At 42.2% G+C, this 23,634-nt stretch overlaps 1 protein-coding gene across 1 annotated transcript in view; it reads left to right on the top strand.

Annotated features, from left to right (window-relative positions):
* FOXO3 (forkhead box O3) overlaps window positions 1-14,045 on the top strand; it is a 141,536-nt gene extending 127,491 nt beyond the window's left edge. Inside the window, exon 4 of the mRNA XM_006881165.1 lies at window positions 13,115-14,045. The gene's annotated coding sequence lies outside the window, so the exon portion shown is untranslated. The remainder of the gene's footprint in view (window positions 1-13,114) is intronic.
* Window positions 14,046-23,634: the final 9,589 nt, after the last annotated feature.

Here is a 23,634-nt window from a genome sequence, read left to right as displayed (position 1 = left end):
AACCAAACAACCAGTTATCATATTTCTCTAGACTTCAGATTTGCTCTTTGGAGGCCATATGACTTTGGATATAATCCCTCTGGTTTTGGAGCTAATGGAGCATTGTGTCCAGTAGATAGCCCTGTCTGAGAGCTCTTGTGAGGTGCAGCTCTGGAGGGCTAGGTGTTTCTCACGTGGCATGCCTACAGGCCGTGTGTGAGATCCTTTGACCTATGAGTCTATCTGGAGAAGGAAGAACTCATCATATCTGTATATGAATGCTATCTGCTGAGACGTGAAGGGCTCTGTTGTCTTTGAGACACTCTTTAAGTTTGGCACTCATACTTGGAAATTAGCAGCAGAACTAGCCAGTGTGATTAGTAACTGCAAAGCCAAGCTTCCAATAAGCCCCTTATAGAAGGTCACTTGGACCTCTGGTGGCCTAGCGGGTAAGGAGCTTCACTGCCATCCCAAAGCCACACAAGTTGAATCCACCAGCTGCTTTGCAGGGGAAACACGGGTGGTGTCATGAGTCAGAATTGTTGTGATGGCAACAGATTTTTTTAAATTCTGTTTGACATAAGGAATGCTGGTGGCACAGTGGCTATGTGCTTTGCTGCTAACTGGAAATTTGGGATTCAAATCCACCAGCTGCTCTGTGAGAGAAAGATGTGGCATTCTGTAAAGATTACAGTCATGGAAACTGTATGAGAGAAAACTTCTCTGTTCTTCAGGGTCACTGTATATAAATTGGAATTTACTGGACAACACTGGGTTTAAGTTTGGTCATCTTCCTAAGGAAAAGTAGCTTCAGTCTCCCCATCGTTTTGATGTGCAAAAACCAAACCGACACAACAACCCTGTAGGGAAGAGTAGAATTGTTTCTATGGAGTTTCTGAGGCCAGAAATCTTTACAGGAGCAGACTGTCTTTGTCTGCAGGAGCAGCTGCTAAGGTCAAACCACTGACCTAGATAGAGGTTAGCAATCAAGCTTTTTAGCCACTGCATCACCAGGACTAGAAAAAATGACTGAATGTGTAAGCTCCTTGGACAGCTCATCAGGGAGTAACCCAGTCTTAAGCATTGTGTTTGAACCACTTTATGAAAGGATTCAAAAACGTCCACCAGGAAAAGCCCGGATGAAGAGGGGTGAGATAGTTCTCTTCCTGTTTCTGCACTGTCTGCATCTGTGAGCTCAAGGTTGTCACTGATGAATCCTAGAAGATCTTATCTATCTAATGAAAACAATTGTAGAGTTGTAAAGCTACACAGTATGTATAATTTGAGGCTTGAAATTTTTCATTCTATGAAATGTCCATGGTTAGATGATAATATGGTTTTGGGGGGGAACAAACCAAAAAATACCCTCAAACTCATTATTGAGTCAGAACCAATTCAAGTAAATTGCAAAGAAGGAAACTGCCTTTCTCCCACAGAGCCACTGGTGACGTCAAGTGTTAGCCTGCGTGTTAACAGCACAGCTCCCTGCAGATTGCACCACCAGAGCTCAAAACATCCTTCTTGTTGTTATGTGCCATCAAGTCACCTGCGACTCATAGTGACCCTATATAGAACAGCCCTAAATCCTGCTCTATCCTGTGACAACCTCATTGTCTCCGACACACCCACCCCGATTACCCCAGTCACTGAATCAATCCACCTCATAGAGGGTCTTCCCCTCCCGCGCTGTCCCTCCACCCTCCCAAGCATTATGTCCTCCTCCAAGGACCAGTCCCTCCTTGCAATATGTCCGAAGTATATCAGACAAAGCTTCAGAATCCTTGCCTCCAAAGAGCAGCCTGGTGTAACCTTCTCCAGGACAAACCTGTTTGTTTTCTTAGCAGTCCATGGTATATTCAATACTCTTCTCCAACACCACAGCTCAAAGGCATCAATTCTCCTTCTATCATCCCTAGTCATTGTCCAATTCTCTGACACATAGCAAGTGATTGCAAAGACCATGGCCTTTTATCAGACGCACCGTAGTCTCCAGAGTGACACCCTTGCTCTTCAGTAGTTTGAAGAGGTTCCTAACATTAGACTTTTCCATCGTAATTAAGACACAATACATGATATGGAACTATTAAAAAAAAAAGTGGCATACCTTTGTGAAATCCTGTCTTAGCGAGATCCATTAGAGTTTATATGCAGGCTGCTTCCCAAAAGGAGTAAATATTTGGTGATTGCCTGACTGATTGTTTGAATGCCATGATTGTTAGTCTTGTGGCACAGAACAAGTCTCACCTGATAGAGACACCCACAAGCTGTTCATACCATGTTTTATCTTGATACATATTTTAGAGCATATACCTATGGTAAATGTGGATCTGTTATGAATAGCATGAAAACCAGTACTCCATTATTTGTATTTGTGGCTATAATCTTTGATTACAGTATGGTGACCTTGTGGGCCATATTTATTGAGCTCTTTATTATATAGAACTCTCATTCACAACGGATGACTACCCGGGTCTATTTCAACGTTGACAACAGAAGAGGAAAATGGCTATAGTCATGAAAGAGACTTTCTCTGCGCTTTACATCCTTTATCCCAGCACTAAAACTGCTCTTCCTAGGCCCATTATATTATAAATAATGAAGATCTGAGGTCTTCACAGACCAGTATGCCAAGGAGGAGAGCCTGGGCAGCCTCTGCTTTAAGCAGTCAATAACATTTATGAATGACTTTCTTGAAGGTCTCTTTTGGTCAAGGCGCTTATATGAAACATAAATAAAGAGAGTGAAAATCACCAGAATTACTTACAGGTACTTGTAAACCTTGAGCTCCCATTAAACACCTCTCTTTATAATGTTCATGTGCTCATTAGCCATCAGCTTGTAAATGGCGTTCTCTCCAAATGGAGTCTTCCCTTGGTCCCACCTGTGGCTCTCACAAGCTAGCTTTTTGTGTGTAAATGAAGAAAGGTTTTTTCAGAATCTATTTCTCTCCTCACTCAAGAGGGTGGCTCCAAGAGGGTCCTGTGACCTTAGATAAAGTAGAAGTATTTCCACAGACTGTTTCCTTACCCCTAGCATGGCATCACTTGCTTCAGCCCTGGATTTTCTTGATAAGATGGTCGTTCTTCGCCTTTCTACCCTGGTGGTGGTGAACTCTTCTGATTTCACAGCACTTTTCACACAAAGTTTCAAAAACAAATATGAATTAAAAATTAGTTTTTCAAATTAGTGACATTTCAGAGAAGGAACATAGACCAGTGTTTATCAGAGTGTTTCACACAATGGTAAGATGTTCATGATACTCTGGGGTTTTAAGTATAAAATGGCTAAGTAAGATTTGGAAAAGTGAACTGGGGTTTTTCACAGCAAGACTTTGAGAACCTTAAAAACTAATATGCATTAGGAATCGTCTGTTATTATGTGCTGTTGAGATGGAACCAACTCCTAGCTGATCCATCCTCCAGAGGGTTTTCAGAATCTGAAAATTGCATGGGAGGAGATTGCCTATCTTTCTCCAGTGGAACAGCTGGTAGATATGAATTTCATTCTGCTGGGCTGGCAGCACATTTCCTTACCTCTAGATCATCAGTTATTGTTGTACACTCTTGGCACCAGCAGCCAGGAAATTAAAAGACGTAGTGTGATGGGAAAGTCTGCTGTTAGGGACCTCTCTAAAGTACTGAAGAGCAGCGGTGTGTCTCTGGAGACTAAGGTGCATCTGATACAGGCCACGGTCTTTGCAATCACTTGTTATGCATCAAAGAGTTGGGCAGTGACTAGGAAGGATAGAAAGAGAAGTGATGCTTTTTTGAGCTTTGGTTTTGGAGAAGAGTGTTGAGGGTACCATGGACTGCTAAGAAAACAGATTCATCTTGGAGAGGGTTAAACAGGGCTGCTCCTTGTAAGCAAGGATTCTGAGGCTTCGTCTGACATACTTTGGTCATGTTGTAAGGAGAGACCGGTCCTTGGAGAAGGACATCATGCTTTGGGAGGGTGGAGGGCAGGCGCAGGATGGGAAGGCCCTCTAGGAGGTGGATTGATTCAGTGATTGGGGCAATCAGGATGAGTGTGTCGGAGACAATGAGATTGGCACAGGACAGAGCAGAGTGTTGTACATAGAGTTGCTGTGTGTCACAAGTGACTCCACGGCACATAACAACAACTGTCAAGTCAGAATTGACACATAGCTGACTCTCCAGTGGGTTTTTAGAGGTGGAAAATTGGATGAGGGGAGATTGCCCATCTTTCTCCTATGGAGTAGCTGGCAGACTTGAACCATGTCAGAGGGAGTACATCCCATGAGAGGAGATTGCCCATCTTTCTCCCATGGAGCAGCTGTCAGGTTTGAACCATGTACCTTTGAGTTGACAGTACACTTCTGTACCACTGTGGTGGCTGTGTGCCTTTGAGTTGGAACCATCCCATAACTGACCCTCCAGCAGGTTTTCAGAAGCAATAAATCCCTTGGAAGGAGATTGCCCGTCTTTCTGCCGTGGAGAAGCTGGTGGATACAAACCACATACATTTGGGGTTATAGCACAGCTTCCTACCAGTAGGCCACCAGAGCTCCCCTCTTTATCACTAAGCCACCATAACTCCCTAGGCCATCTGAGCTGCCTGAAGCTTCTAGGGTAGACTATATTATTCTAGTGTTTTCTAAATTTATTTGCTATCTTGAAGCAATTCTTTTTTTTTTTTTCTTCAAGTAATAGCAGGAGCAATATTCTAAAAACACTGGATTTTTAAGGAATCCTGCCTAACAATGTCACTGAAAGAGATCTGCAGCTACAGGCCTGGCCTCTGTGGAAGACTGTGGATGCTTCACCTGCTTTTTTGGTTGTTACTGTTTAATTCTCCTAGATCAAACATTTCTCAGCTGTGGCATGGTTTCTGGGCTTTACCTTAAAGGCGTGCTGCAGAAAAGCCAGAATTACTAACATTACATTTACTTACCAAATACTGGTGCCGTTCTGGGTACCAGGGTCATTATTGTTGTTAGCTGCCATAGCATGAGTCATTTCTGACTAATGTCAGAACAAGAGATAGAAGTAAAATAAGATCTATCCCTAAGAAGTACGTAACCTGCTTGGGAAGGTTTTGGCAGCTTGGTGGTAGCCAGTTGTCATAGAGAAAAGACCACGTTTTGGAGACCTTTAGTCAAGAGTCCTTTGCTGTCTGACACTCTTCACATATCTGGTTTTCTGGGACCACACTGATTTCAAGTGTCCTGTTACCAGAAATCTTTTTGCATGTATCTTCAGTTGAGGACTAACCATATAGCTCCTAGTTCTTCCTGCAAGAGCTCTGTACTAGTAGGGTAGAGTTCAGCCTGAATCACAGACATGGCTCTGAAAAGTGCCCTGTGGGTGATTTCTAGAGTCTGCTTGTTGAACTTGACTAGCTATCCTCTTCAGCATGCTGCCCCTGGCCTCTGCTTGGAGCCCTAGTGGCATAGTGTGTCACAGTGCTAACCAGAAGGCTCTGCCTCTCTGGAGCTTTGAATCCACCATTCGCTGGTTGGGAGAATGTACAGTCTCCTTCTTGTAAGATTTACAGCCTCGGAAACCCAGTAGAGGGTCTCTGTGAATGGAAATTGACTCAGTGATAGTATATGAACGAGGTGTTTGGTTTTGGGGTTTTGCTTTTAGTGATCCACATTAGTGTAAATGAAGTCCGTTTGGCATAACAGAGGAATTGTGGCATCTGTAATAGAATATTGCCATTTCCATGATGTTGTATCATGGAGTCAAATGACTTGTCTCTCTAGACATCCGAGTACCTTCGTGTAAAACAAGCTTGAAATTAAAACATATGTCACAGAATTTAGCGACTAGTCCAGATATATACTCATGCCCTTTGACATCTTTGAAAATGAGAGATTAGCATAACTGAGTTGGTAATACAGAATACAGAAAGCAGGCAAGCCAATCTTACACTCTTGTTAGTGACTACTTCAAAAGCTAAAATAAATTTCATTTCTCTTCATTTAAAAGATAGAGTAATTGTTTCTTGTATGAACTTTGGTTTTTAGAGTTAGTATCTTCTAAAGTCCACCTGTTTTGGCATTTAGGAAAGGGAGTACTAATTTAGAGACACTATTTTGCCAGTCAGAGGAAACTTCTACCATTGATGTGAGGAAGTTGATGTTAACATCTTTTAAGATTGCCTGAGGGGCCCTTGTCCTATAGCCTTGATTCCAGATAGGGCACCTCTCCAGGCCTGGTAACCAGCAGGTGTTGGAGAGAAGCCACAGCCTGCTCTCCCAGTTACCCCAGGCCTCCTGAGGCCTGGAAACCTGACTCTTCCCTCCCGGTATATCAGGCCATCCCCAGCTGCTCCGGGAGAGAAAAAAGTTGCCTCGCTACCTCTTAGAGCGTTCCTCACAGCACAAAGGCTGCCATATGATAGTGTGATGCTGGCGATGACTTGGCCTTGCATTCCCCCAAGAGCTGGTGGTTTGTCCTCTTACTGGTAATGAGATACAATTTTAAGTTCTGAAAATATGGTTGCTGTATCCTTAAGAGACCTTCCAAGTCCAAGTTGAGTGTAAAGACAGAAAAGAGCTGTTCTTCCAGGAGCTTTCCTTCTGAAGAAGCAGTAGCCAAACCTGAAAAGAAAATTCATTATTCTTTTCAGAAGTACTTCTAACTTCTAGGTTAGGTTAGAGGTGCTTTGTTCTGTTTCTTTCACAATAATGGATATAAACCTCACTCTATAACAGTAGATTTTTCACCTTTTTTTTCATAACCTATTTCTTTGCTAAAACCCATGACATCCAAAGGATGGGAATCATTTAGTCATGAAGGCCTCAGAGGGTAATTCCACAATTTCTGAAGGATAAAACTAATTGCTCGTCTGGATTTGATTAAAAGTTTCTTTCTGTGTGCCTTCCCCTCCCTCCCCTCCTCTTCTACTTCCTCCTCCTCTTCTCTGCTCCTCCCCACCCCCAATCTCTTCTCCCTTCTCTTCCCTTTCTCTCTGATGAAAGAAGCCTAGGCCTGTCATATGATTTTTTTTTCCAATTAAAAAAAAGTATTTGTGACTGCGTGGAATATTTTGACTCCTCAGGAGAAATTAAGGGCCAGGAAGGAAGGCTGGAAGAAGATTCATCTAAATGTTGTAAAGTCATATTTTTTAATTCATTTTTCACTGTAGTTAGTTGGAGCATTTAGTGGCTATTGTATGTTCAGAAACAATCAGAAAACAATACAAACCATAGTTGACCGATGGTCCTGTTAAAAGGTGGTCATCTGTGCACCTAAAAGTGATTCTTCAGGCCACGGCTCGCTCTGCTCAGCCTCAGCCCAAGTCCACACTTGTTGCCTTGCCGCTGGGTGGTGGGATGCACCATCGCAGGAGCTCCTAGTATTTGCTAGCATGATACAGGTGCTGCAGAGCAGGAAGAAGAGGGCCACACAGAATGTGGGTTTGCCTTCCTCCTGGAAGCTGCACTACTGGCCAGCCCACTGTCCTCAGGAGGGACCTTTGTCTCCCTTTCACATTTGGCATCAGCATTGAGTCTCTCCTCCCATTTCCCTCTTGGCTTCATTACACTGGTGTGGTGGTTACTCCTTGACCACTGTCACCTGCACGTCCTATTCGTATTGAGCAGTTTGGACCATTTGTGAAACTAAAACAGCTGATTTTTCATTTTCAATTTCAGAATCACCTTTGGAAAAAAATAAATTGTCTCAAAATTTTGTACCATGAGAACAGATAAAGAGAACTTCAAAGGCTTCTCCCTTCTAGTCTTGGTAGCTGAACCCTTAGATTTACCATGAGAATTAGATCTGATTTCAGATTATTTGCACCCATGCCCCCAAGGGATCTAGGGCACCCCAGCCTGGAAGGGGTGACTGTCACTCCTAGTCATTCGTCACCTTCCCTACCCCCCAGTAACTGAGTGAGGAGCCCTGCTCTATAGGGTCACACCCGGAGAACATAAGCATTGTGATATCCAGGCCTTAGTTTTGACATCTAAGCATTTCCTCCTGAACTCCTGTTCTCTTTTGGTTCACAACATAGTAGAAAGATCCTTGAGTTGGGGCTAATGATAGAGTATGTGTAGAGGAGGAATAAAGGATGGAAAGAGAAAACTGCTTTATTAAATACATGTGAAAACTTGAGATGCGAGTCATTAGTTGAATATTAAAATTGTGTCATGTATTGTTAAATCAAGGAGCCCTAGTGGCATAGTGATTAAGCACGTGGCTGCTAACCAGAAGGCTGGCTCTTCACATTTCACTTGTCGCTTTGCAGGAGAAAAACATGACAGTTTACTTCCATAAAAATTATAGCCTTAGAAACCCTGAGGGGCAATTCTACTCTGTTCTATAGTGTCACTGTGAGTCAGGGTCCACAGCATAGATTATTTATTGTGTGACTTAATCCTTACAAGCTTTTATAAGAAATGAGCCTTAGAAATTGAATAATTGGAAACTATACTTTTCCCCACCCCAACCCTCACCCCTGTAGGGAGGGGGGAATCCAAATCTAAGCCTTGTTCTGCAAACAATAGATCCTGTCTGGATTCAAATAAGACTTCTTGACAAATCTGAGTTGTTCTAAAATGCTTCAGGTAGCATATAAAGGGTGTTACAATGCTTGTTTGTTAAGTTGTTTGGTAGTTTTGCATGTAAAGATGAACTCCATTCTGAAGCTCAAATTAGACATGGCTACCTAACCCAATATGGATTGAAGCTCAATATCAAGAAAACAAAGATTCTTACCACTGGGCCAATTTGCAGCATCATGATGGATGGTAAAGAGATTGGGATTTGTGAACAGCTTTAGTTTGCTTGCCTCCACAATCAACACTCTTGGCATCAGCACCTAGAAAGTTAAAAGACGTATTGCGTTGGGAAAGTCTGCTGTCAGAGACCTCTCCAGAGTACTGAAGAGCAATCATATCAGCCTGTAGACTAAGGTGCACCTGTTCCAGACCATGGTCTTTGCAGTCACTTGCTATGTATCAGAGAGCTGGACAATGGCTAGGGAGGATAGAAGGAGAATTGATCCCTTTGAACTGTGGTACTAGAGAAGAGTATTGAGTGTGCCATGGACTGCAGAGAGAATAAACAGGTTTAACCAAGGAGAGGGTTAAACCAGGTTGCTCCTTGGAGGCAAGAATTCTGAAGCTTCATCTGACATACTTTGGACATGTTGCAAGGAGGGACTGGTCCTTGGAGAGGGACATCATGCTTGGGAGGGTGGAGGGGACAGCACAGGAGAGGAAGATCCTCGATGGGATGGATTGATTCAGTGACTGTGGTAATGGGAGTAGGTGTATCAGAGGCAAGATTGACACAGTATAGGACTGTTCTATATAGGATCACTATGAGTTGCAGGTGACTCAGTGGCACATAACAACAAACAACCTAACCAAAAACCCAACAAAAATGCTGTTTTTCCTTATAAACTGAAACTCATTGTCATCATATTGGAACCACTCATAGCTGACCATCTCCATTGGACTTCTGAGACTGTAAATCATTTAGGAGATTTACATAGGGATGGTTCAACTTTCCCCCTCAGAGCCACTGGTGAACTTGAACCACCAGAGAGACACTGCTTTTTAGGTTAGTAGCACAATCCTCTATAGACGAGGGCACCAGAGTTTTTCCTATGGCAACTGCAAAAGCCTTGGTAGATAACTGGTGGATGATGGTAGTTCTTGGTTGTTTTGAGTACCTTAAATTGTTCAGGGGTAAAGCAGAGGGGTGACAGGCAAGTGTTACTTAGGGTTTACTCTGAAACCCACACCTGTTTTCTAAACGTCATGTTAGACCACTGTCAGGTTGAGTGAGCTTCAGTTCATTTCCTTTCTTGTCCTAAATGTTCCATATTTAGACCCCAGCTCCAGGAGTTGCAAACAAATAATCTTTATTTCTAAAGAGTGAAGTAGTGTTTCATTTCTTTTATTTGTTAGGCACACCTTCTTCCACACGGCTTTTGTCTCTGGCTATGGAAAGCCGTTGCTAACCTCCAAAGATTTGTATATGTGAAAGTTTCATCCCTACTATATCCTCTATCCTATTTACTATTGTGTCCTGTTCCTTTGTTCTCTGTCAAGAAGATGGAACTACTGCTTATAAATCCAGATTTTTCACAGTGGAATTAAGTTGTGGGAGGACAGCGGTAGGAATATTTTGTATTTTATTCTCAAGATTGAAGTTGATCGTGCTGTTATGTTTTATGTACTGTGGGGGGCGTTCCCCTTTCTTAGAACATCATGTGATTCAGTGATGATAATTAGGCAGAAACTTGCCTTGCCTGCAGATGCCAGGGTTATAGAGGGACTTGCTCTCACTAGAGACCAGATGACAGCATCTATAGATATTTTGGGACTTGGATTCTTCATTTGGTCTCTCCACTTCATTTTGTTGTTATCGATGGCCTGGTTTCAAGCTTAATTTCTTTTGGGTAGGAGCAGAGGTATCTTCTCTCTATTAATGAAATCCACTGATGGGACAGCACAATGTTTCATGGCTATTGTAATTGGTGTATTGCCTTGTAACTTGAGAAAGTGATAGCCATAATTCCCTTCAGCTATATGCTTCCTTTTCCTTCCAAAAGTTTCACTTAATCTCTTGTATTTTTCTAAAGTAGAAGGGCATGAGTGCATTATATATAAACCTTCCATGACATAAAATGCCATCATTTAAGCAGTGTAAAATAGTATCCCAACCCTGAGTACCATTTAATTCCCAGGACAGTAACTGGTTTCATCACTTAATATGCTCCCTCTACCATTTGAGTCAGATAAATATATGCAAACATTAAGCCACAAAGGAGTGATTAAAAATTACTTTTATTACTCTAGTCTTCATAGTGGGTTATGATTCTGGCATTCCTCTCGGAACGATAATTCTCTTCAGCATTATTCTGGTTCCTTTATCTTTTCACAATATTTTACAAGGTGTGTGTATGTCTTTCGTATCAATTGAAAGCTTCTTTACTAAATGTCTCCTCTGTGAGCTGCCTCACAGCTTCAGCTGGGCTTCTGCTTGCTGAAGCTGTAGGCACAGAGGCAGTTTCCTCTCTGGGCTCCCTGAGCGGGCACTGCTGTCAGGCCTCAGGGAGGCTCTAGGACTCAGCGTCACAGTGGCCCCAGCCCCTTACTGCCGTCAGGGAAAGAGTGTTGATTAGCGCATCTCTTTTTAATGATGAGGTTCCCTAAAGATTCTGAGACTTTTGATGAGGGAATGGATGTGTGGCCTGGGGATTGTTACTGCTCTTAAACTGTTCAAGCTGAGTCTCTTGCTCCTGGTTTTGGATCTTGTTCTGTGTAGAATAATACCATGGTGGGGGTCCTAGGTCCCTCTACCTCCTTGCTGCCTGTCTGGCCTAGCATTAACAGGCCTGTGCCCTCCTCTGTACTTGGGGAATGAAGTGTGACACCTTCCCATTATGTATTGGTTTCCATGGCTGAATAATTAACACCAGAGGGAACCGGGGGAAGGGATCTGAATTAGGTAATACTTTTTAGCCTCTCCCTTGGCACTTACAGTAAGTCAGGATCGGGACTTGGGGACCACAGTCCCCTGATGACTAATTGTATAGTGATGTTAGATTGTGGTTTTATTAACTGTTAATTGTGAAGGAAAAAAACTGAATCCTCTCCAAAGACACCTGCTTAGACCCTTGTCTATTTATGCTTCAAGGTCACCAACTAGAGAAGCTAGATTTTAGCAAGTCCTCAAAGACACTGAAACCTGGTATTTCTTTTAACTTCACCCTCTGAAACCCAAAAAGCTGTTGTTTTATATGCCAGGATAACATTGCCCAGTGCCTTTATAAAGCAGAGAGTGCTTTTTAAAAATCTTCAGGAAAGCACACTAGGTATTGGGAGAGAAGGGAATGCCTTCATTTCCTGCTTTATTATCCTGCTGCTCATCATTGTTCTATTTGGAGTTAGAGCTAGGCTGTGCACGGCCATGGACAGAAATACTGAGCCCTTCGTGCTTTCTGAATATCAATAATTGGAAGGCAAGATTGCCATTGAACACAGAGACTGATGTTGCAAGTATACTTGTGAAAATTCCAAAGTAGCATGATGGTATCTCCTCTAAAGGATTAGAGAAGCAAATGTGTGTGACATGTGTTGCAAGCTTGTTGATGTTTGTCATTTTTGTTCACCTTGTCCAGTGAGGAGACAGTTCATGTTGCTTTGCTACTACTTTTCTATCCATTTCTCAGCCTAGAGCCGTGTGGGTTTTCTTAACTACCATGACAGCTGACATTGTATTTTCCATGAACAAAAGGTCTTGTGTTCTGAGGCCTATCATGAGAGTTCCTTTAGCTTCATCTCTATGATAATATACTTTTTAAAAAATCCTTTGACTTTTCTGGATTTGGTAGCCATCTGAAGACCAGTTAGACTCATATATATTCATATGCTCTAAGAGTACCATTTTTCTGCCTCTTTTGTGTTATAGAATAATAATAATAGTGACTGTGCTGCTAATTGTTAATGCCGTGTATGTGAGTGTGTCACAGAGAGAGAGAGATCATTTTCCCCCTGCAAGTTTTTAATGTTAAATAATTCCCAAGACTGCCTACCTAAAGGTTACTCTTCCTATAATAGGGGGAGTCACATTTGCCCACGCCTCGTACTACCAGTTTATTGAGCCTTTGTTAAAAGTCGTTGTGTTCCATCTACCCGGCACTGTAGCATTGATGGAAAAGAACTCAGAACCAGTTAATTCACACAGACAGTAGAGGAGAACCAGAGAAGTAAACCTTGTCTACCTGCAATGACCAACTTTCTGATAGCCACGCTGCAAAACCTCATGTCCCAGGAACTTCCTGTTCTAGAAGTCCAGAACAAAAATCTCAGTTGTACCCTGGGTGGTGTTAACCTAACAGCATCAACTGATAACACTCAGTTGTCTTACCATCCTTTGCAACCCTCCCAAAAGAAATAGCCTCATTTAACGGTGGGGTTTCCAGCTTCCAAGTATTTTGCAGTCAAGCAGAGAGATAAGGTAAGTCATCTCCATGGTTTGTCCTTAGATTTTTCTTTTGAAACATGTAGCAAAATAGCTCTTCTGTGAGTACCCTTGGCTCAGGGGGGATAGGGAGGTAAGAGCTGGGTGATTGTGATCCTGAGGTGCTCACTGCTGCTCATGGAATGTCTTCAATAATCAGTCTTTGCTTTTCTTTTCTCCCTCTTTAGACCCTCAAACTGACACAAGACCTATACAGAGAAAACCCTTTGCCAAATCTGCTCTCAGCAAGTGGACAGTGATACCGTTTACAGCTTAACACCTTTGTGAATTCTGCACCATTTTCCTAACCCAGCAGAGACTGTTAATGGCCCCTTACCCCGGGTGAAGCATTTACCCTTGGAACAGAACTCTATAAAGTATGCAAAATCTTCCTTGCACAGGGTGATGAGACACCTGCCAGCGGAGGACAGCACCCAGTCAGCACCACCCACCTTTAGAGCACACCGTGAAACCCCCGTTGGCGATTCTGTGGTGTTTTTCATACTGCAATGATTTATGGGATGTTTTCACTGTTACTTGTGTCTTTATTTTCCTTTTAACTTTCTGAGATTTTTTGTTTGTTTGTTTCACATGCATTAACTTCAGTATTTTCCTGTTTAAATGCCACCCGTCCTTCCCCTGGCAAATTTAAAACAGAAGGAAAAAAAGTTGTACCCGTTACCATTCCAGCTTTGGGCATCACAAACTTTTGAGCCCATGGAACTCTGTCAGCTAACCTATTACATAAACTGGAGGGGAATTTTCTCTCTTCTTTTGTTTAGTAGAAAATTATCCTTTTCTAAAAAAACCTGAACAATGGCACAATTGTTTGCTATGCGCACCAGTCCAGAACAGAACGCTGCATAGGCAAAATGAATGAAGGGCAGCGTCCAAACGCAGGGTTCTTTTCAGTTCTGAGTAAGGGTGGTCTGTGGACAAGACTCCCAGCACCTGGTCTGCAGTTGTCAGAATGGTAGGGCCGTGGTCTCCTGGCAGTTTCCTCAGCTAATGCAGTGAACAGTGTTGGTGTGCTGGTTAGAAACTAGGTCTTTTCATAAGTCAGCTTAGCTGTCCACTCATTGCCAAATGCCACGAAAGGACTTAGTTTGTAAGGAGGAAAAGGAGAGGAAAAAAAGAATAGTTCTGTTTTGCTTTACAGAAATGAAATAGCAGGTGAGCATGAAGTCTGCAGTGAGAAATATGTCAAGAGTTCAACCCTGAGTCAAAGCTGAGGTAGTCCTAACTTCCTTGTTTCCAGAAATACACAACTTTGATGATTTTCAGCCTTGCTGTGTATAACCTGATCTACTAGACGTGTATGAGTGAGAGGCAATAGCATACAAGCTGATTTTTATATATACATATAAAAGCTTAGATTATTATAATTGTACAAATGATACAGTGGAAGTACAAGATAGGGCAGTTTTAACTTTTTTTTTTTTAACTTTCTGGCTTCTATGAATTTCATTTTGTTTTGTTTTCAAAAAGTATGGTGCTGTATAGGTGCTTTCTGTTTAACCCGGAAAGTGTGATTATATTTGTTACCCTCCTTGGTAGAGAGAGTAGTTGGGAACACCTTTGGTACATAAGAAACTGGTTTAATGATGCTCTGATTAGCACAGCATATGCATACTTCGCCACAGTGATAAATGAAGACTCCATTCTTTGCATATAAAAAGCGTTAGACATATAAATGTATAAATATATTTTATCATGTACAGTACAAAAATGGAACATTATGCATGGATGTTAGGAATACAGGCTAGTATTTCAGCACAGACTTCCCTGCATGAGTTCTCGCTGATGCTTGCATCGCGCTGAGGGCCGCGACTCCCTTCCACCAATTCAGACGTGCCACCCACCCCCCTGCACACTCGCCACACACATAGTCCACCAGGGGCCCCCTTGTGCCCTTTTCTTTCTAACTCCTCTGGGGGTGATACTGGTGGTGATAACTGCTCCTAGCATAATGGAAGTTCCATTTGGTATTGTCACACGTCTCTCACCTCGCTTGGGTTGCCATATTTGTGTGATGGCCCCATTGATTTCAGCCTTCCTTTTGCTGAATCTGTAAATTGTGCAATTGTGGTTATGTAGACCTATAGTGTATTGTGTTTTTCTAAACTGCTACAAGTTTATAATCTTCATTTTAAAAGTATGTATAATTTTTAAAACTCTGTATTCTGTTCTTGTAGTCTGCTGGTCAGTGAGACAGCCTTGCTGACTAGACCCCTTTAGCATGAGGCTAGCCACTTGATTCTTTAGTGGTCTGCTCTACAACTGTCCACTATCAGCAACAGAGGGCTGCCTCATGGGCTTTTTCCAGGTGCTGCTGCCCCGGGTGGGGGTGCGGCTAGAGGGAGGGGAGGGGAGGTAGGTATCTTATGTAGAGTGCTACCAAAGGGAGGGCCCTAATCATTTTTCTCCTGAGTTACAGGAAATGAGCAAACTAACAAAATAGCTATTTGCCTTTGCAGTTACATAGACCCCTGGGAGCAATTTTCAGAAGTGAGAAAGACCGCCCTCAAGTGTATGTCAACTTAAGTACATTGAATTCCTTTCAGATAGGTGGCTTCTCGCATATTCTATTCTGTTTCACTGGTTGTTGAATTTCAGGCAGAATGTCTTAGAAAATGTCCTAGAACAGGATTACAGAATCAAAAACTGCAGAGAGAGAGGAGGTCCGAGAACAGTGCAGATAGAAAGATTAGGGAAATGGAGGGGAGTGCTTTATGGTTTGGATTTGTTTTGTTTTGTTTTTCTTTTGTTTTAATAATTCTAACAGCATCTGCGTGTGGAGTGTTGTGGTGAGCCAAGACCAGGACAGAGTCATATGACAGTCAGCATCATGAGATTTGCCAGCTCCAGGAGGGGAGCAGACATGAATCAAATAGTTTGACATGTCTAGGATCATGGCAGCCCCACTCACGGTGCCTCCTCCCCACCGGCTCCTCACAGGAGAGATCAGGCTCTCAGACTAACCAGCTTCTAAGGCATGCAGGCCCAGCAAAGATGTGGCCTGTTGAGCCCTCTGCCTCTTACATCTTCTGCTGAGTGTCATGGGTCCCTGACAGCAAGTGTTCTGATCTCTCCAGAATACTTAGTAGCCCCCAGGGGCCTGACAGCTGTAATGTGTGAACCCCAATGAGTACTGCCTGAGGCTACTCTCAGCCTCTAAATAAGCTGCTCTGGGGAGCTCTTCTCCTTTTTGATGGAGAATTAGAAGAGCAGCTAACGTTGAAAACTTAACATGGACTCCAGAGCTCCATTCTTGTCAGGGCTCCAGAAGCTGATACCTTTTACCAAAGTTAGAAAAGAGCTTTATCACACGCCCTCAGCGTCCTGGTATGTGAGCAGGCTGCCAGGTCTAGGGTCCACCATCAACTGTGAATGAATCTGAGGTGGATTTCCTTTCTTGCAACCTCTGCAATATCATGATTGCCGAAACATGTTTTTCAAAACCTTTCCAGATGTTTGCTCCTGCTAATGGAAGATCGCATGCAGGTGTAGCAGGAGGCTGACATTGTGTTTGTTTTTTATGTTGCTTTTTGCCATAACGTGTGTTGATTCTCCATCCCGGGAAGAGGTCGTCATGGCTTACTTACTATTCATGACAGGTAAGCCCAGTCTCGGGTGACTTCAGGTGGCTTTCTGATTTGTACACCAACCAAGAATGATGTGGACACACTTCACTTCTGCCTAACGAAACTCATTTTAAGGACAATGCATCTTTGAGTCTTGGAAAGACCCTCAAGGGTAAAGTAGAGAATCAGTCTGCCTTTTCACAGGTAATCCCGAGGACTGGTTGGGGCAAAGAAAATTACCACCCTTCTCTTCTGTAAGAAGCAAATACCCTGACAGCTGTGAGCTCCGACTTTTTCTTACTGTATTTTAGGGAGCATTGTATGATTAGGCATTATATTTTAAAGGAAAATTAAGATAAAAAAATTTTGTGGAAATGCAATCACTGGCAAAGAGGTATAAAGAAGCAAGTACCTCCTGGAGACGGGGGAGGGGAACTTGACATGAAATCATGTCTGTGAAGATCTTCAAGCAAATGCCCTGATAATGGAAAAGAGTATATTACGTTTGATCAGAATCTTAAGTGGATAACATTTACGCAGTTTGAGTGATGGAATATTTTCCTCTCGTTTCATCTTATTTGTATGTCTTTTCCTTTGATGAATGATCAGTTACAAGGCCCCTGCCACACTCCAGAAATACATGTGCGGCTGCTTGTTTTAAAAACTCTGTGTCTCGTCACTGATTTCTCTAAAATGATCTCATTGCCTGGCAATCAGTCTTCTCTTGTCTACTTGTCCTAACACACTATGTACATGGAAATGTAAATAGGTGTGGAGGAGGACCAGAAAAATTAGTTACTATACAAAAAATGTATTGTGCATTTTGGCTTCACATGTTTAACTTTTTGAAAGAAAAAAAGTTGCATGAATGAGAAAAAAAAATCTGTATACAGTATCTGTAAAACTGTCTTAACCTGTTTCAATTTCTTGCTCAGACCCCATACCAACTAGAATTAAATCAATACCACTGGTGCATGGCCATATTCAAACACCGAAGAGTCAAGCAGCTCACACTTTGTTTTGAAACACCTTGTCCTTTCTTTCTGAGCGAACACTATCATGCTGCATTCTTTTGAAAATTTTGTCTAACCATAAGTTGCCATGACTTAACTGCTTTTCTTCTCAAGGATCAAAACCAGTTTAATTTGGGAATCTTCCCCTTTCCAAATGAAATAGAGATGCAGTACTTAACTTTCCTTGGTGTTTGTAGATACCGCCTTGTGTATTCCATTTAAAATAGTAATCTAGTTTGTAAAAGAGATGGTGACGCATGTAAATAAAGCATTAATGACACTCTATTGTACTCTAAGAAGTCATTTTGTTCTCTACTCTCCCTTATTTAAACCAGGAATTAAACCTGAGTTTATCTGGAGGGAGGTCCTTCCATGGAATTACTCACAAGTCCGGCAAAGCACAAAGCGTAGTGACCATCCCAGGATCTCCAAATGAAATCAACCTAGTAAACTTTTTGCTGGTCTACTTTTGACCATCACAGATGAATGACCAATTTAGTAAAAGCAACTTTATGGTGTTCTTCATAGAGGCTGATAGCCACTCTGATGTGCACTGAGTCATGTCACTCCAGAGGAGCTTTCATGTACAGAGGCGAGTCTAGACTCCATCTTCTCAGAGTGTCAGCACCTCTGACCTGTCAAAGTGTGGGTCTTGATGAGGTCCTCCTCCTGTGACTCCGGCAAATGGACATCACTCATGAACACTGCCCTCCTGCAGATCGAAAGTCAAACACTGCTTCAGGCTTCTGGTAGCAACAGTATAAATATTTCTGCTCTGTGTGCATTTAGGGCTCTCACATCAGGGGTAACTCCACCCTGTTGTAAAACTATTCCTAGTAACCTGGAATGTATTTTTCATTTTAATAGACATGCTGTAAAAATGATTCAGCTTATAGAAACCTTTTAGAATGGGGTTTAAGGTCCTAGGCAACATGATGTGTTTTTCTTTCAGACTAAGTAGATGAAAAAGGCTTCAATTTGGCCTGTGGAATTTATATTATTGGAGAGGCACACTTTTCCCCCTTAACCATTAATTGTCTATAAAGATAAACCTTTACCATCTTTTCATACTAAAGTCATTTGAGAAAGGTATTTCACTTGAGGTAGTTTTCCAATTTTTACTGTCTCCCAAATGATTGATGGTAGAAATCCAATACAAACTACCCTAAGACTCTGTTCTCCAAATCAGGTAATCCAACTATAAATTTAGCCTTCTGCAGGTTCTAAGTCAATCTCAAGATGGGCAGTGGGGCTGGTCCTGTGATAGGGCTGACATAGTTTAACCATGACCTAGACTCTGATCTTTAAGAGTTAACGTAATCTCCATCTGGAGAAATAAAGATCCAGGCCTTGTTGACTCTTCCTGCTTCCACTGTTGATCTTAAAAGGAAGAATTTGAGCTAGTTGATCTCTGAAACACAAATATGATTGTAAACATTTCACATTGTAAGGGTAAAACTTAAGCCCAAAAATGGTGTCTTCGGCTTGTAGCAGCTAAGTCACCTCTATCACAGCTAGAATACAGGCTGCAGAAGGTGGAAGGAGGTAGAAGTCATCAACATTTTCTATTAGACTCATCTATGCACCCACAACCTGCCCTGGGACATGGAAAATGAAGGAAGTGGCCATAGGGTAAGAGACTAGTACCCTGATAGCCTCTGAGTTCTGGGCTGTTGTGGAAGTGTCGACAGGGGGTTGTATTTGAAGTGTGAGGGTGAAGAGAGAAACTAGTAGACCTGACTCACTCCAGCTGTGCTTCCATTTCTTATCAAAAAGGAGCAATGGTTCTTACTTCAGAAGAGACACATTTAAAGCTGGAAGGAGAAGCTCCCTTCTTCCTCAGTTTTTCTCATTACAGAGTCAGGAGGGGAAGGAAATGAGACATCATGGTCATCCTAGAACTTACCAATAAAGCACCCACCGATAATGGCAAAACTGGGCACAGAAAGATGGCAGAAGCCTACTCCAGGTCCCAGAGGACTAGGAGCTGTCCCAGTCATTGTCTCTACAGGCTGTCCTAGCAGCTGGGGAATCAGACAACCCTCTTAATTTTCCAACCAATTTGGGAGGCCCTGGTCTAGAGGAAATCAATAGAAACAGTAAGGGTTACTTCTGGTTTAAGGAGATAATGGACTTACCTTTCAACTATTCATCTTAGATTGTAGTCTAATTAATGTGAGGGTGGGCTGCCTTTGAGTCTTCCTCTTCTAAATCTGGAGGGAATATAAAATTTGGAGAAAGGTATTGTAGAAATGGAAATGATCTATACTTTTTAAAAAAAGAATCTGAAAAATTAATGCCACTGCAAATTTGCACTTTTTAACTTTGGGCTTCCCTAACTTTGTCTTGGTAACATCTTGAAAATTACAGTGTAGGTATTACCAATGCAGTACAAAGGATGATATGCATCTAAACCCTGGTGATGTAGTATGCAACATGGAGGGGGGGGAAGTTAGCTGAAAGACTGGCAGTTCAAACCCACCAGTCACTCCCTAGGAGGAAAAAAAAATGGACAGTCTCTTTTCATGAAGATATATAGCTTCAGAAATACTGTGAAGGGCTACTAAGAGTTACAATCTACTTGATGACAGTGCATTATTAAAACTAACATTTTATATAAAATAATAGTATTTCTAAATAAGCAGATATGTGCACACCCATGTTTATTGTTGTGTTGTTCACAATAGCAGAGAGATGGAAACCACCCAACATCAACAAATGAAGGGATAGAGAAGTTGTGGTATATCCACACAATCGAATATTACTGATATTACACAGTGCTGAAAAACGAACTCATGAAATATTATACAAAATGGGTGACCCTAGAGGTTATTATGCTGAGTAAACTATATCAGTCACAAAAGAACAAATACTGCATAATTCCACTGTTATAAAACAAGATTGACATCGGGATTGGGGGAAAACTAAGAAAAGGGGATAAATAATATACACAGCATTGACTCAGATGAGAGAACTGCTTAAAAGGAATATATGATTAGGTATTATTTGCATGACAAGAGTCCAGAGTAAGAGCTGCATAGTAAAGTGGAATGGGGATGGGAACTGTACAACATTGTTTTTTTCTTTCAAAGAGAAAAGTGAAGTGGGTGGGGGGTGGGGGGTGGTCAGGGAGGAAGATGTGCAACAATGAGTGAATGGAAATCCAAATTCTCTATAAACTTTAATTAAAATCTCAAATAAAAGAAAATACTAACTACTAGAATTGTAATTCTCTGTTGTTCTTATATATAACTTTACATAAAGATATAGGAGGGGAATAACATACAAATAGTGCATACCAATGTGAACTATGACTGGGGAGAAGTACTAGAAAGCAAATCCAAAAATGGAAATAACTTATATCCTGAACACTGTGCCCTCAATACTGGACTCAGGACCTCATTGTTGGTTGCCATCATGAATAATCTTTTAACCATTTCTCCAGCTTCAAAGCTGAGACCAGCTGAGCCCACCTGTTGTGAGGCTCAGTTGTGAGTCCAGGGATCAAATACATGTAGTTCCTTCTGTAAGGGTGGAAACATCTATTCCCACAACAAAGCACCCAATGGGTAACTCACCCCAGTAGGACCAGAGTTCTCATGCTGGGACATACCCACAAAAGGTAAGCATCTATTTTACCAGAGCAATTGGGTTATGAATATTTTTGGCCAAATTTATCTTCCTTTATTGCACTGTGTTTTTAAATTAATATTTAATACTTTTGAATTAATTTTCAAAATTCAGAAAGCATAACAAGATACACAGAATATTTTCCTCATGCTAGGACAGAATGTTGATCTTTATTTGCTTAATCCCCTTAGCCACAGGATAACCACTCTACATAGGTGTCAATTTTCAGAATTTTTATGTACAATCAGTGAAAGCACGGATTTTCATTTTCCACTTTTAATACACAAAAGTACATTATATATGGAAACTAATATAATTTTTTTTAAAAAAAATTTACATTCTATACACTCTCAGGTGTCTTGCTTTCTTGATTCTTCTCTCATGTCTGGAGAAGATATGGGTCTATGGAAAGTTTTGTCATTCCTCCTTATCGTCCTTTTTAGTTGCATAGTATTCCATTGTATAGATGTATCACATAACAAGTGCCTATTGATAGACACTGGACACTGGATTGCTTCCAAACATGTTACTGCCAGCAATGTTGCAATGCATAACCTTAAACACGTATTATTTATATATATATATATAAATCTTTATCATATCAATGCTCAAATGTGAAAGCACTAGGTAAAATGGCATTACATATTTAATTTTGATGATTGTCAAGTTACTTTTCAATTCACAACAGCGATGTGTGACAATTCCGGCTTTCCCACCTTATATTTATGATGCCTTATAAATGAAATTAAATTGGTTTCCCATTAAAAGTCTGTCTTCAGAATTTTTAATTATAAAAAATATTTAGTAAAAAGAAAGTGTTTTAAAAGTCCGTTTTGAAAGCAATGCATCTGTTTTACCAGAGTAATTGGGTTATGAATATTTTTGGTCACATTTATCTGGGCTCAAGTAATAAGAGTGAAGGGTACATAAGGGCACATGAGGGGGCAGAGTCAGGGTGCCGTGGTGCCTGTTGGCAAGGGAGGAGGGGCTCTCAGGACTCAAAGTTGAACCCCCATACGTGGGCTGGCTCAGGTGATTGCTGCGCACTGAAGATTGAGGCACTGAACAACCTGTCCGTCCAGTCCAGCCACAGGCTCCGCCCCTCACGCCACCAGCTTGGAACGCCCAGCCTCCAGGTCAGCAGCCTGACCTCACACAGCTGTGCTCCCTCACCTCCCAGAATTCCGGAGGGGAGCTGTCACTCCAGAGGAAACAAGTCTGGTCTCTTTGGCCCCAAACCACACACCCAGACCTATTCATAGACATATTGCACAACACACTGGCCTGGGCACTGGGAGCTGTCCTGCACCGAGCCTGTCCCTGACCGCAGTGCCCTGGGCAAGCCCTCCAGCTCTGGGAGCTGAGCTGTCGCTGTGGCTTGGGGTCTCAAAGATCTGGCTAGCTTCTGCTCCCGAGTGGAAGCACTGTCTCTAGTACTGGTGTTCTACACATCCTCCCACTACCCTGCCGTACAGGTTGGCACCTTGAGTGAGAGGCGAACCTCTCATGAGTGTGAACACAGAAACCAGGAGGTTTCTTCCCTGTTAGACAAAGGGAAGCCCAGTCACTGGAGAAATCCTTAGGTGGGTGGGGGAGCCAGTCCTGGAAAAGGGAAGGAGAGTCAACCTTCCGTTGGGATGGACTTGGATGTGAACCCAGCTCCAGCATCCCTAGTTGGTTGATAATCAGTGAGTTCGGTTTACTTGGCCCCATGTACAAAATGGTAACAGGGCCACCTGCCTTCCAGGGCTGCAGGCTCTCCTGAGGTACAGCACATGAGTGTCTGCAGGTTCCCCTTTAAGCTCTTACTTACAAAGACCCCTTTAATGCCGATTGCCCCACACTCCATTGCTCTTTTTCATACTTTTGAAAATGTTATAAACATGTAACACAAGAATAATGTGGAATTTTGATGAGCCCCTAATCAATATAGTAATTCAGAATAAAAGGTTTGCGAGGTTTTCTTGGGACCCCATTTTCTGTGATGTTATTTGGGACCTGTTGGGGGCAGCTGTGCCCATGGTCTGTTTTGCCCCTGCTCTGTGTTATAGAATCATTCACAGGAAGAAGGAACAGGAGATTTGGCTTCTGGTTTTGGCCTTACCACCATATGCTACTTGACTTTGGATGACTCATCTCCTCCTTTCTGAGCCTCTGCTTCTTCATCTGCAGAGTCTGCTTCAATAGCCTGCTTCATTAACATGTTATGCCTTAGAATGAACGAACTGCTTTGGTGGGATTGTAGAGTTCTTGCCTTCTCTGCAGAAACCCACAGTTGATTCCTGGTCAATGTGTCTCAGTGGGTGTCACCATTCACCTGTCAACAGCATTGCTGTGACATTCAGCAAGTTCCAGTGGAGAGGCCAGACTAAAGCAGACTAGGAAGAAAGACCTGGAAATCTACTTCTGAAAATCAGTAAAACCTCCTCACTCTCAGCAAGAAAGGACACCAGGGCAGTTCTCTACTTGAGGGGTGCACAA

This window comes from Elephantulus edwardii, unplaced genomic scaffold, assembly GCF_000299155.1.
Source record: "Elephantulus edwardii isolate Elephantulus edwardi_28Jun2011 unplaced genomic scaffold, EleEdw1.0 scaffold00013, whole genome shotgun sequence".
Classification (NCBI taxonomy): domain Eukaryota; kingdom Metazoa; phylum Chordata; class Mammalia; order Macroscelidea; family Macroscelididae; genus Elephantulus; species Elephantulus edwardii.
Note: the sequence above shows the minus strand (reverse complement) of the source record. Positions and strands in the feature narration are given on the sequence as shown.